Genomic DNA, 14,798 nt, shown 5'->3' with positions numbered 1-14,798 from the left:
TTTAATAAAAGTCAGCAGCTACAAAAAGTGTAGCTGCTGACTCTTAACCACTTAAGCCCCCCGGAAGATTTTACCCCCTTACTGACCAGTCCCTATTTTGCGATTCGGCACTGCGTGACTGTAACGGACAATTGCGCGGTTTTTGCGACACTGTACCCAAATTAAATTGACGTCCTTTTTTTCCCACAAACAGAGCTTTCTTTTGGTGGTATTTGATCACCTGTGCGATTTTTTGATCATGCGCTATAAACAAAAAAAGAGCGACAATTTTGCAAAAATAACAATATTTTCACATTTTTTATATGAAATTCCCCCCAAAAAAATGTAAAAATCTAAATTTTTTAACATTTTAGGCCAATTTGTTTTCTGCTACATATGTTTGGTAAAAAAAAATCGCAATAAGCGTATTTTGATTGGTTTGCGCAAAAGTTATTGCGTTTACTAACTAAGGGAAAGATTTTTGTCATTTTTATTGTTTTTTTTTTTTAACGAGTAATGGCGGCAATCTGCGATTTTATTTGCGGACTGCGACATTGCGGCGGATAGATTGGACCCTTGACTGACATTTTTGACACTTTTGGGAGTACCAGTGACATTACTACAGTAATCAGTGCTAAAAATATGCACTGTTACTGTAAAAATGACACTGGCAGGGAAGGGGTTAACTTTATTGGAGAAGGAGGGGTTAAGTGTGTCCCTAGGGGCGTGATTCTAACTGTGAAGGGATGTGGCTGTTTGTGTAACAACAGAGAAATACGATCCTGCATAGCAGGACCGTATGATCTCTGTTCTTACACAGGGGAGAATAACAGGCGGCTTTGTTTACATTAGCCGCCTGCCTTTCTCCCTCTCCACCGGTAGATCGCGAGTGACCGGCAGGCATCGGGTCCGCCTTGTCACTCGCGCGGACTGCTTAGGGAACGAGCAGTCTCCGGGGCGCGCGCTCGCCCCCTATAGGCTCACAGGCTAGTGACGTACCCCTACGTCACTTTGCCTGTGAGGGGCTGACCGTCGCCGTAAATAGTCGCGCGGCGGTCGTCAAGTGGTTAATAAACACACACTCACCTGTCCCAAGGTCCAGCTATAAGGCCGCCCGAAGTCTCGCTCCTCTCTCTCACCTCTCCCTGGCTCCGGCATTACAAGGGTGCCGTGAAGGGGCCTTGCAGCTTACACATGCGTTTGCAAATGTGTGTTAACTAAACCCCTGTTTTTAACGTAGATTGTTAGACAGATTGATTCGGTTCGTTAGCAGACTGGTCAGTGAGTATGGTTTACTTAGGGCTGGTTGTTCTCACGCACCTCATTTAAAGTCCCAATCTTTTTTCCTTAATTTTTTTCCTTAATTAACTTTAAAGCGGAACTCTAGGAATTTGCAGTACTTTTAACAATCTACTGACTTACATTATAAGAGGTTACGTCAAATGCGGTGTATGTCACCTCAAAAACTTGTCCCTTTAGTTTACTATTTTCATTTTTACTGAGTACTGAGATCATAGCTATGTTCTAGCGCTCTGACACTAGACCTTGGTGTTTCTGATATGGATGATCCGGATGACTCAGAATCATTTGCAGCCACTCTGTTGTAAATTAAAAAGATAAGTCCACAAGGTGTCATGAACCTCACTGAGTAAGCCAGAACATATTAGAAGGTGGCTGCATTCCCACGGCACAGCTTTAACACCTTATAAACCAGCATGTTTTAAAAAAGTGTTGAATTCCTGAGGTTCTGCTTTAAAAATATATGTTTCATGATGGGTACAGTAAGAATGATTTAATTTCAAGCAGTCGTTCATTATTTGTCATGGTCAAAGTATTATTGATTTATCTTTCTTTTTCATACAGGATTACCAAAGTCTTCAGTCTGATCAGAAAAGCTGAGAATTTAGTCTATTCCCAGAAGCTGGTTTCTTGTGGTGACTTAGATTTAACAATGAATGTATCTAGCACCATTTGAAATCAGTGTTTTAGGAGTAAGACCCACATCTTTTCGAAGCACAGCAAGAAACATGATGGCAAGTATACAAAAAATAATATATAAATATAAAAAATAAAATTCTTCTTTAAGTAGAAGCTAGTGTCCTAACCTATGCACCCCTATAAATAGAAATGTGAAATTTTGAATTTAAAAAAAAAAAAGGAATTGTACCTAGTCTGCAATGGACTTTAAAATCCATCTTTAAATGTTAAAAAAAAAAAGCTGTTCCTGTTAAATCTGTAAAAGAATATAAGATGAGGGCGTGGGAACAATTTTGTTCATCATCATCTATCAAACTGAATTGTGATCATTGTTTGTGAAATTTACACTTCTGTTTGCCTAGGATACAGGGTGTTTAAAATCAACTTTATTTATATGCAGCAAATTGTCACGCATATGTAAGAATGAACACAATTGTAAACAAAATTTTAAAAATAAAGAAATGTGTGGTTCCAACCCTGAAGTCTAAGCCATGTGCATTTTTATATCAACTTGTTTAATTGATTTGAACTTGAAACCTTTCAAATCAATTTTGAATTGAAAAAAAAAAAATACAAAAAGGCAGAGCAGTGCGATGTGTAATAGTACACATTTTAAAACCTAACAGAAGAGGAAATACTTTCTCCTTGTTAGAGATTAAGGGCTCATTCACATGGGTGCTGCACAGGTATTATGATTCTCTATGGGGACTCAGTGCCTGTATGGACACAGCTGTCGTCCTTATGTGACAGGGGTGCATGAGCAAATGAGTGGCTCCAAACACACATTCTGCATTCAGGGAAACTAACCCTCCCCAGCACACCTCTCATATTAAGACAAACTACTCTGACTGTACAACCGCTGCACCCTTATAGAGAAACATGGGTTGCCTGCAATCAGCTTCAGCCACATAAACAAGACGCTCATTCATGCTCTAGGGCCCACAGTGCCCATGAAAATCTGGATATGGAAGACTTATTGCAGCAGACATTAGTAGATCCTCCATGGTCCTTGGGATATGTTACAGGGATTTTATTATTTTAATGACGCTTATAAGGCTTACATTTAGAGTTTAAGTGTATCTATTGAAAATAATTTTTGTTTTAGTTTTGGATAGAGTTAGGAAGGCTTAGTACATGTTTTTTTTTTTAATTCTATTTGAGGCTCTGTTAGAGAGATTCGCTCTCTCTTCCTGTTTTCAGGACAACATACAGAAAGTGAGAGAAAATCTGCAACAAGAAAGCAGACGACATAAAAAAGCTGACAGGTTCTAGCCTTCCAGTAGCTGCTGGATGGTTTTCTTCACTTCCTGTCTGATGAAAAGTTTAGAAGTGAGGAGAAATCTCTTTAGCTGGGCATTGGACAGCAGTAAAGCCCTGACGGGAGTTTAAATCCTTTCCTTAGCAAAAAAAAAAAAATAAACCGTAACGACCAAGAAATTGCTCCACCAATCATTTTAGAAAATTAGAAAACATTATTATTTTTTTTACTATAGATGCATAATGCTCTTTCTGGACTTTGAAATGTGTGGGTAACAAGATGACAAAATATGGATTTTTTACTACAGATTACCTGTAAAATCCATTTCTTGGAGTACATCACGGGACACAGAGCCATATTCATTACCATATGGGTTATACGCCACCTTCAGGTGAATGGACACTGGCAACCAATCACAGGAAGTCCTCCTATACAACCCCTCCTACACAGGAAGTACCTCAGTTTGGTAGCAAGCAATAAAAAGGCCCCATACAAGAGGGGAGGGAAACTCTGTGTCCTGTGATGTACTCAAAGAAATGGATTTTACAGGTAATCTGTGTAAAAAAATCCATATTTATTTTTCATAGATCACGGGACACAGAGCCATATTCATTACCATATGGGATGTCCCATAGCAATGCATCTGAGGGGAGGGGACACCAAAAATACCGACATCAGACCGCAAAAGATCTACACAGCTGCCTGCAGGACACTGAGGCCAAATGCAGACTCCTCATGTGTCCTAACATCCACTTGATAGAAACGAGTGAATGTAAGCACTGACGACCAAGTCGTGGCTTTGCAAATCTGAGCCATAAAAGCTTGATGGAGAACTGCCCAAGAGGCACCTACTCTTCTGGTAGAGAGTGCCTTTACAGGAAAAGGTGTAACCTTCCCTTTCAAACCATACGCCTGGATAATAACCTGGCAAATCCAATGAGAAATCATAGATTTAGATGCTGCCTGCCCTTTCCTATGCTTCTATAGCAGCTTCTATGCTTCTATCTGAGCCGATCTTCCCAAGTAAATCTGTACGTACTACATCAAGAGAATGAAATAACTTTTCATCCTCTGTTTGAGGATCTGGAAAAAAAGGCAGTATAATGTCCTGATTCAAAAGAAAGGCGCACCACCTTGGGCAAAAAACTTGGGTGTTGACGTAAAATCACCCTATCTTGATGTAAAATCAAAAATGGCTCTTTACAAGAAAGAGCTGCTAGTTTTGATACTCTTTTGGCTGAAGTTATTGGCAATCAAAAAGAGTTTTCTGGTCAAAAGAACCAGGGTAATATGCCCCAAAGGCTCAAAAGGCTGTTTTTGTAAAACTGCCAGCACCAAATCCCAAGGACACAATAGTGGCTTCACTGGTGGAAGCATACGTAACATCCCTTGGACGAAGGTTTGAACCAAGGAATGCGAGGCGATCGGTTTCTGGAAAAAACGACAAAGCTGAAATTTAACCCTTAATAGTGCTCAGAGCTAATTTCATATTCACCTCTACTTGCAGGAATGCTAGAATTCTCCCGATATTATAGATGCCAGGATGCCATTTCCTGGCCTTACACCAGGCAATGTAAGATTTCCAGACTCTAATAAATGCCTGGTTTTCTAGCATTTATCAGGGTAGAAACTGCAGGGCCAGATACTGTATACCCCGCTCTTTCAAAATTAAGACTTCAATAGCCAAGCTGGCAAATTTAGAGACTGTAAAGCACAGTGGATTATCAGATCTTGAGAGAGCAGGTCTGGACGCAGTGGAAGAACCCAAGGCCTTGTCTTAGAATTTGTGCATTCTAAAACCTCCTCATCCACGCTGGAACTACCAGGATTACTGGTCTCCCCTCTAGCTGGATTCTGCGTAACAGAGATGGTAGCAACTGATGCTGAGGAAAGGCATAGGTCAGGAAAAACTCCTCCCAAGGAGTCACCAAAGCATCCACTCCGACTCCGAGTGGATCCCTGGTCCTGGGCACAAATCTCTTCAACTTGTTGTTGAACCTGGATGCCAAACAGATCTACATCCGGGACCCCCCCAGTATTGGCAAATAGATGCAAAGATCTCGGGGAATAAGGACCATTCCCCCGGAAACATCTGTTGATGACTCAGAAAGTCTGCCTGACAGTTTTCTATTCCTGGAATGAACCCGCTGATAGGCATGGAATACATTTTTCTGCCTCCTTGGTTGATATAAGCCACAGCTGTGGCATTGTCGGATTACCTATCACAGTTTTGATGAAATGCCTAGACAGCACAACCCCCCCAAATGATCTTGGCATTTCATGGCCTTCAAAACTGTGATAGGTAGTAAGGAGTGAAATCAACAAATTACGCCCTTAGAAAGCCTGAAGACGGTGATTGGTTTTCGGGGTCCTGTACTCGGCTAGACTTCAAAAAAGTCTCACACATGGGGTATCCCTGTACTCAGGAGAAGCAGCAGAATGTATTTTGGGGTTTCATTCCACATATACCCATGGCATGTGTGAGCAATATATAATTTAGTGACAACTTTGTGTAAAGAAACAAAAAAAAATAATAATAATTTTCCGGAAACTTGTGGCAAAATATAAACTATTCCATGGACTCACCATGCCTCTCAGCTAATAGCTTGGAGTGTCTACTTTGCAAAATGGGGTAATTTGGGGGGGGGGGGGTTGTGCTATCTGGAAATTTCAGGGCCTCTGAAACTGTGACAGGTAATGCGGAAGTAAAATGCACAATTTAGGCCATTAGAAAACCTGAAGGCGGTGAATGGTTTTCAGGGTCCCATACACAGCTAGGCTCCCAAAAAGTCTCACACGTGGTATCCCTGTACTCAGGAGAAGCATCAGAATGTATTTTGGGGTGTCATTTCACATATACCCATGGCATGCATGAGTAATATATCATTTAGTGACAACTTTGTGTAGAAAAAAAACAAAAACAAATTGTCACCTTCCCGAAACTTAGGGCAAAATATAAAATACTCCATGGACTCAATATGCCTCTCAGCAAATAGCTTTGTGTGTCTACTTTTCAAAAAGAGGTCATTTGGGGGGGGGTGTTTGAACTGTCCTGGCATTTTATGCTCAATCTTAGCCACACATCACCCACTCTTCCAACTTTGTGAGATGGGCAGCATACAAATTGGCTTGTAATAGGTTTATAAATGTATAAATTGTCTTATTCTCTTGGGTGAATATATGCTGGATTTCCATCTAGGAAAGGTGATGATCTGGCAAGGTTTCATGTGAGAATGAAGTGAGATTCTTCGAGTGGATTATCCTAAAAATACTCTTTAACAGTCCTGTTTTTGGGGTCAAAAGAGGGTGAGCTGCTTTTATTTGTGGTGGCAAATTGTGCCTAACACACGTGGGTGGTGGTTTTAGAATTATTCCCAAATATAAATGGACTATACTGTATGTTTTGAATCACTTTGAATATTAAAATATATTTATGGTGATACGCTGATATAATTGTATACACACATGGGGTTATACGGTGTATGGATAATGTAGATATGAGTTCTTTGCATGAAATAATATTTATTATATTCACATTATTTGAAGTGCTTTCTTATTATTTAGCTTTTTATTTATGTTTGAGATTTGAAGGCAGAAGCTTTAATATTTTTACTTTTGTTATTAATTTTGAGTGGGCACAGTGTAATTAATTGTATACAACATGTTGGCCTAGAACAAGTAAAATTGTTATGACCAATGCCAATAATAAATACATGCAAGAGGAAAGGCAAGGTCCGCAATGATGAGTGAGTCAACCAGTTCACAATATTATGCACCAGTTAAGGTCTAGTGGACCAGCTGGTGCTTTGTAAAGGCTTCTGAGAAGAAACCTACAAAAGCAGCCATTGATTACTTGGTCCCCCAGAAATATAGTAATTTTTTCCTAAAATCAAAGAAAATCTTTAAAGTAATTGGAATTATACTGATACTAAAATGTGCAAAGAGATGTACTCTATATTCTTACAGATTAAAATTATAATGATGTTATTGCAAGCCACATCGTCTTAAAAAAAAGACATCCCAGTGATACCAAGTAGAATTTAAAGATCTAATGTTAAGTAAATAATTTGTATTTTGTAACCTGTGTTAAAATAATTCATGTTTAATTGAGGCAACACCTGCTTTTACCTAAGAACATTTTTTTTTTTTTTTTTTGCATAAAGGGTTTTGGTTCCTAGCTCTCTAGCGGTCCCCCATGGTCCCCAACAGAGCAATTCTTCTCATGGGTTGCACTTGCAGTGATGGCTTAAACTTATTTTACAGTAATTGCAACTATGAATGATCTGTGCAGTTTTATGATGTATACATGTGCAACAATTTTTTTTTTTACACTGTATATGGATTTTTCTATTGATTATTCATATTTACAGGTTTGAACTTACAGTATTCTAAGCACCTGAATGTCAGTGGGCCTTCTATGTTACCAGGCAAATTTATTTAATTGATTGTTAATATTTACAAGTTAGAACTTATAGTTTTCTAAGCGACTGAATGTCAGTGAGCCTTCTGCATTACCAGGTGAATGTAAACCCCAAAGAGTGCTGGGGAATCTGGTCTAAGTAACCATTAATTGTTCACCAGAGCACCCTGCAAAGGACGATGGGCTTTGCTGTGGATGGTTTTGTCCCTTAGTTACACTTAAATTGGCAACAACTGACAGCAGGAAGGAATTATAGTATATGTGAACAAAAATCTTCTAGAACAACCTATTAAGTTTAAAATAGCAATGAAAGGCAAGACATTTATGTACTGTATATAAATGAAAAACAAAATCTATGAATACCTTAAATAACCTCTGTTCTCAGCTGTATAAGGACTTAGCTAGGCATGGAGAAACAGCAGTATACTGATCTTCTGAGTGAATGTGCAGAAGGAGTATGTCAGCACAAGTCTGATAATTGGAGGACAGACAGGCTGTGCTCCAAGCACAGCCAGAAAACTGACTATACTGAGATGGATGTTTTTTTCATGCCTAGCATGGTCAACTGGAAATAGGAAACCACAGGGACTGACAGGAACACCAGGAATTTTACACAAAGAAAGAAATGCAAAGAGAAAAGGATTATTAAGATCCTAGGTAAAGGCAAGAGGATAACAAAGATTGTGGAGAAACAGGCAGAGGTAGTTAACAGGAATCAGCATTGAAACAGAAGTCATGGATACAAGGGTCTGAGAAAAGACGCTCAGAGAGGCATTTGCTCAGACAACTCTCAAGTGCACATGACGTGCAGGAGAAGAAGGAGTCCTTCTGCTCTGTGATGATGTCAAATTATGAAACTAGTCAGGCGGGGCTAGAACGCTGACACCATCGCACATTCCCAGATCGTGCTCGCAGCTTTGAGCCACTGTCTGGGGTGAGAGACACACAGATTTTAAGGCATTGGTTGCCTAGTAGGGTGGCACTAGAAAAATGTGAGTGTACTGATTTTTTTAATAAACTTAAGTGATTTTAATGGACTTACACTATGGAGACTTTCCTTCCTCCTTTCTAAACCCTATGTACTGTCTACATACTTCTGAGAGAGGGACTAAGGAAAAGGCTAGATTGTGAGCAGCAGCGCAGGGAACCTTCCTGCTGGATTTTGTGTTAGAAGGTACCAATGCTGGTTTATAATTTGACCAGCCACTCAATCTGGTGAATAAGTTTGGGGTGATCAGTGGAGGACTGCACTGGGTGGTTGTACACAGAATTTTCAGGACATCACCTTTTTTACACTTCTTTTTGTTTCTTTGTGGGACTTTATAAGTAGAACATTTGGTTGTTTTTCCTTGGTGGTGAACTATATACTGTCAAAATATATTATCATTTTTGGACTTTATGCACTTACAATTATTAATTTTTGTTGAATGAGTAGATGTTAACTTGCTTTACAGTTTTTTTGCTTTACTTTGCTTTTTTGAACATTTTAGATTTTTGGAGTTTCACAGCCCTTCTTGAACTTAAGTTACATTTTCAGCATTTGCACTTCATGACAGTGATGGTTTACAAGATGAATATACACCTTATTGGGATACATGATAGAATTAAGTAGGACCCATTATACTTTACAATTTTAGCACAAATAGCTATATTTAAAAAACATTTCCTTTTGTTAGATTGGGGAGTATAGATCTGCATTGACCGATCCCATTTTCATTTCATTGTTTGGTTTTCCACCTGCAGCCAGGCAGCAGCAATCTTGCATCCTCTAATCTTTAGGTGAAAAAAACAAAAATTAAACCCGCGCTAACCCTGAACCTGAAAATAAATCTCAATGAAGTGTTGCAGCTGCTGTTCACCAAGTAAATACTTGTAGATAATCAATTAACACAGCGCTAGCATAAAAAACTAACTGATGTGGCATAAATCAATTATAAAATTAATTATGTGACTCAAAATGGGTAAAAAGGTATAAAAATACCAATAAGAAATATATATAAATATCCAAAGGATAACAAATAATAATATAAATAACTTAAATTAATTAAGAACTTGAGAAAGTGTCCAAATATATGGTCGGTGATAAAGTGCTCCAGTGCAGATCAAACACTCGTGCTTCAAGTGATGGTGACCCCTCCAGGACCCCTACTCACCGGAACACGTGGACCCTAAAAGGGTCTAATGAGCTTATGGACACTTGAAAGTATATGACATCAGGGCTTCTCCTCAGGGATCAGGGGCTGGATGGACCTTCCCAACCATGAGCAGTCCTAGATTGCCTCCAGACAGTGTTACCAAGAGAAAAAGGGGACCAGGGATAGTGAAGCCCCGTTTTGCAATAGTTTTATTAAAACGCTCATTGTTTCATTCATTTTGTGAGTATGTTTTTGGCTCTTATTTAATAAAACTATTGCAAAACGGGCTTCACTATCCCTGGTCCCCTTTTTCTCTTGGTAACACTGTCTGGAGGCAATCTAGGACTGCTCATGGCTGGGAAGGTCCATCCAGCCCCTGATCCCTGAGGAGAAGCCCTGATGCCATATACTTTTAAGTGTCCATAAACTCATTAGACCCTTGTAGGGTCCACGTGTTCCGGTGAGTAGGAGTCCTAGAGGGGTCACCATCACTTGAAGCACGAGTGTTTAATCTGCACTGGAGCACTTTATCACCGACCACTTATTTGGACACCTTCTCAAGTTCTTAATTAATTTGATTTATTTATTATTTATTTTTTACCCTTTGGATATTTATATATATTTCTTATTGGTATTTTTACACCTTTTTACCCATTTTGAGTCACATAATTAATTTTATAATTGATTTATGCCACATCAGTTTTTTATGCTAACGCTGTGTTAATTGATTATCTACATCCTCTAATCTTTGCCACAAATACCTCGGGTGCCAGATCTCTTACAATTTCTTATTGAACTGCAACATGAACAGATGTGGACATCTGACACGGGTTGGTTCTAAAGACAGCAAACTGTGATGTTAAAGAAATAGGCCAAACCCGCAAAACATGTAACGCAAATTATTTCATCTAGTTTTAGGACACCTGCCTTTACACACACATGAACTTTAATGGCATCCCAGTCTAAAGCCTGGTACACACAATCAGATTATCGGACGATCTTTAATCCGTTTTTTTGTTGCATGCTAGTCTCATGTCAAAAGTGAAGAGGTTACTTTCATACGAAAATTCTCGTACGACAGAATTCTACTTCAGAAGTGATGTCATGTGTTGAATTGTTTTGTATGTGTTCTTTCGTTTCTGAGCATGCCTAGTCTTGCTCTTACGATTTGTTTTCGGACGAAAACTGTACTAATTAAACAAAAATCGGACGTTGTGTTAACGTACGATAACAATTTTATAACCTGCACATCCAGTTTTTTGTCGTCCGAAAATTTGTAATCGGCTGTCGAAAGCACTATACTAACAATCCGAAAATCGGCAGATCGTTCGTCGGACGAAATTATACTTCCGATTTTCGGATCGCGTGTACGGGCCTTTAGTCTTCAGGGTTCAATATTGAGTTGGCCCACCCTTTGCTTCTGGAAGAATGGTCAAACATTGCCATAGATAAACTCCTAAACCTTGTGGACAGCCTTCCCAGAAGAGTTGAAGCTGTTATAGCTGCAAAGGGAGGGCCAACTTAAAGCATAATTACACATTTGTTGAGAAAAAAACATTCCCCTCTGGGTAATCTATGTAGATTGCAAGGATCATAAGAGCCTTTGTTGCAGATTCCTACCTTTCGTTATTCTGAAGAAATCCCTCTGTGGGAAAATGAATCTAATGGGAGTGACATTTTGTTCCATGGAATGCCTGAAATCTGACTTGTATCTTAGTGCAGACTTCTGGGAAAATCGGTGAGCCAATCACACAAGCAGGAAATTATGTTTCTGGGGTGTGTTCAGTACACATTCCGTTTACAGAACAACTCCAGGTAGTCATATTGCATTGCATTTTCTTTGTTTTGCAAAATTACAGCAGCTGCAGATTGAAAAGGAAAGGTAATTTTTAATAACATTCAATTACAATATGACTTGTGTTGCAATTGTATACGCTAAATTATTTTTTCTTTGTTTGCTATTTTTTTTTCCCCCACGAAAGTGAAGTTACCCTTTAATGTTGAACTCTACGGACTAAGGGTCCCTTCACACGGTCAGCGTCCGACGAGGTCCGTTCTCTGCTCAGCGGGGGATCGATCCGCCAACCCCCGCTGAGCAGGCGGATGACAGCTCTGTCTCCGCTCTGTGTGCGTAGATGGAGCTGTCAGATCCCCGCTGTCCTCTATGGGGGAATCGGATGAGAATAAACCGCCTGTCTGTTCTCATCCGATCCCATCTGATCCGATCCGCTGGATGGAAAATAGGGTTTCCATCCGTCCGGATTTCACGGATAGGATCGGAAGCAGATAGCAGCGGGTGTCAGCGGAGATGTCCCTGCTGACATCCACTGCCCCATAGGGATGCATGAAGCATCCAATCAGGTCCGCCTGAAAAACTGACAGGCGGATCTGATCGGTTCGTTTATGTGAAAGGACCCTAAGACTGGGATGCAATTAAAATTCATGTGCGTGTAAAGGCAGGGATCACAATACATTTTGTAATATCGTGTATCTGTCTAATTATCTATTTTTGCATGTAAATGTATGAACTCATTAAGCAAGTAAGAATGATAACCAGTTTGAATATTAGAATATAAAACAACTAAAATTAAGTGCCTACACACCTAATGGTGTATATCAGGCCTTAGTGCCTGTCAGACAAAGCAAGTCATCTGCAGTACACAAATATTTTTTTAACTGCAAAGCTATATAAAAAATGTTAAACACATAACTACATCGGTGGGGCTTCCAATAGTAGTGCCAACTAAACTGGTGGTATGATTTCATATTTTTGTAATTTATGGTACCAAGTGTAAAGGGGCAAATTAAATTTGAACTGCATCATTTTTTGTATATATATTGTTATCCAAAAACTGTGATGTCTGCAGGAAAGTGTATCTTTGTATTACCCTGTCAGAGGTCTTGGCTGTAGTGGAAGAAAAGTTGTTATTAGAATGACTGCAAAAGAATGTCGAAAAACTGCCAAATTACTTCTGTATATAAAATTACAGTTAGGTTTTTTGGATAATTGCAGACATGTCTCACAATTTTGCATAAATAGCAAAAACTGCTGGAAGGTTTTGTATTTGGATTTGGTGGGCAGCCAGCTAGTAGTATGTACTCTTTCAGATTTTTATCCTGGGTGCTACTTATTGTATCTATTGTCAGAAAATAGCCAAAGACTATCTGCAGCGCTTGCTAGTAGCCTAATACAACATATAAGTGTATAATTATTAAATTATTTGAATAAATATGAATAATAATAGTTAAGGTAAATAGATTAAAATTCAGTAAATTTAAAATGCATATATGATGAATAATAAATAATAAATAAATAAATGGTGGCAAATAGTATATGACAAATAGTGCAAATATTAGTGCAAATTATAGTCCAACAAAGTGACAAGTAAATAGTCTTTGCCAGGATCTAAATCAAAGTGCAGGTGCTTCGTGCTCAATATTCCAAAAGTTCATGACTTCTGTGGCGTGGGTTCCTTTTTCCAGTGGCGTGTGGTAAAAAGTGGATCACTTACCAGAGTAGTGGGTCTTATGTGCTGTATAGCACTAAGACCAGACACGCTTGAAGGCCTTCCAGGCCAATAATAGGGGTTCTCTGTGCTGCTCCTAGTAGGGTGCAGGTTAGATTCCTCCTCACCTGGTTTCACTACTTGGGGTTTGGGGCCAGGGTTATGCAAAAAATAATATGCTCCAAATGGTGTAATACGTTTCCCATAGACACACTCCTAAACCTTGAGGACAGCCTTCCCAGAAGAGTGGACGCTGTTATAGCTGCAAAGGGTGTGCCAACTATGGACTGCCAACTATGGATGCCATTAACCGCTTGCCGACCGCCGCACGACTATTTACTGCAGCGGTCAGCCCCGTACAGGCAAAGTGACGTAGGACTACGTCGCTAGCCTGTGAGCCTCTAGGGGGCGAGCGCGCGCCGCCGGAGGCGCGCTCCCGCCCCCGCTCGTTCCCTAAGAAGTCTGCGCGTGTGACCGGCGGACCAGATGTCCGCCAGCCACTCGCGATCTCCCCGTGGAGAGGGAGAAAGGCAGGCGGCTGATGTAAACAAAGAGGCCTGTCATTCTCCCTGATGTAAGAACAGAGATCATACGATCCTGCTATGTAGGATCGTATGTCTCTTCGTTTACATCACTAGCCACACCCCTTTACAGTTAGAAGCACGCCCCTAGGGACACACTTAACCCCTGCATCACCAATAAAGTTATCCCCTTCCCTGCCAGTGTCATTTTTACAGTAACAGTGCATACAGTATGTATAGCACTGATTACTGTAGTAATGTCACTGGTAACCCCAAAAGTGTCAAAAATGTCAGTCAAGGGTCCGATCTGTCCGCCGCAATGTCGCAGTCCCGCAAAAAAATCGCAGATCGCCGCCATTACTCGTTAAAAAAAAAACAACAAAAACGACAGAAATCTTTCCCTTAGTTAGTAAACGCAATAACTTTTGCGCAAACCAATCAAAATGCGCTTTTTGCGATTTTTTTTACCAAAAATATGTAGCAGAAAACAAATTGGCCTAAAATGTTAAAAAATTTTGATTTTTACATTTTTTTGGAGGGGAATTTCATATAAAAAATTTTGAAAAATATTGTTATTTTTTCAAAATTGTCGCTCTTTTTTTGTTTATAGCACGAAAAGTAAAAATCGCACAGGTGATCAAATACCAAGAAAAGAAAGCTCTGTTTGTGGGAAAAAAAGGACGTCAATTTAATTTGGGTACAGCGTCGCACAACCGCGCAATTGTCCGTTAAAGTCACGCAGTCCCGAATCGCAAAATAGGGCCTGGTCAGGAAGGGGGTAAAATCTTCCAGGGCTTAAGTGGTTAAAGTTCATGTGCGTGTAGAGGCAGGTGTCCCATTACTTTTGACAATAAAGTGTATCTTTAACAGACCTTTGTCTTCACTCCATCAGGGAAATTATTTTCCTTAGTAGGGTAATAATTATATTTTTCTGCTTTTTGGCTTTAAATTGATTTATCTTTGTTGAGATTTTTATGACAATAACAAAATGTGTCTATTCAT

This window comes from Pelophylax lessonae (genome assembly GCF_965119305.1).
Source record: "Pelophylax lessonae genome assembly, chromosome: 2".
In the NCBI taxonomy this organism is placed as follows: Eukaryota; Metazoa; Chordata; class Amphibia; order Anura; family Ranidae; genus Pelophylax; species Pelophylax lessonae.
Note: the sequence above shows the minus strand (reverse complement) of the source record.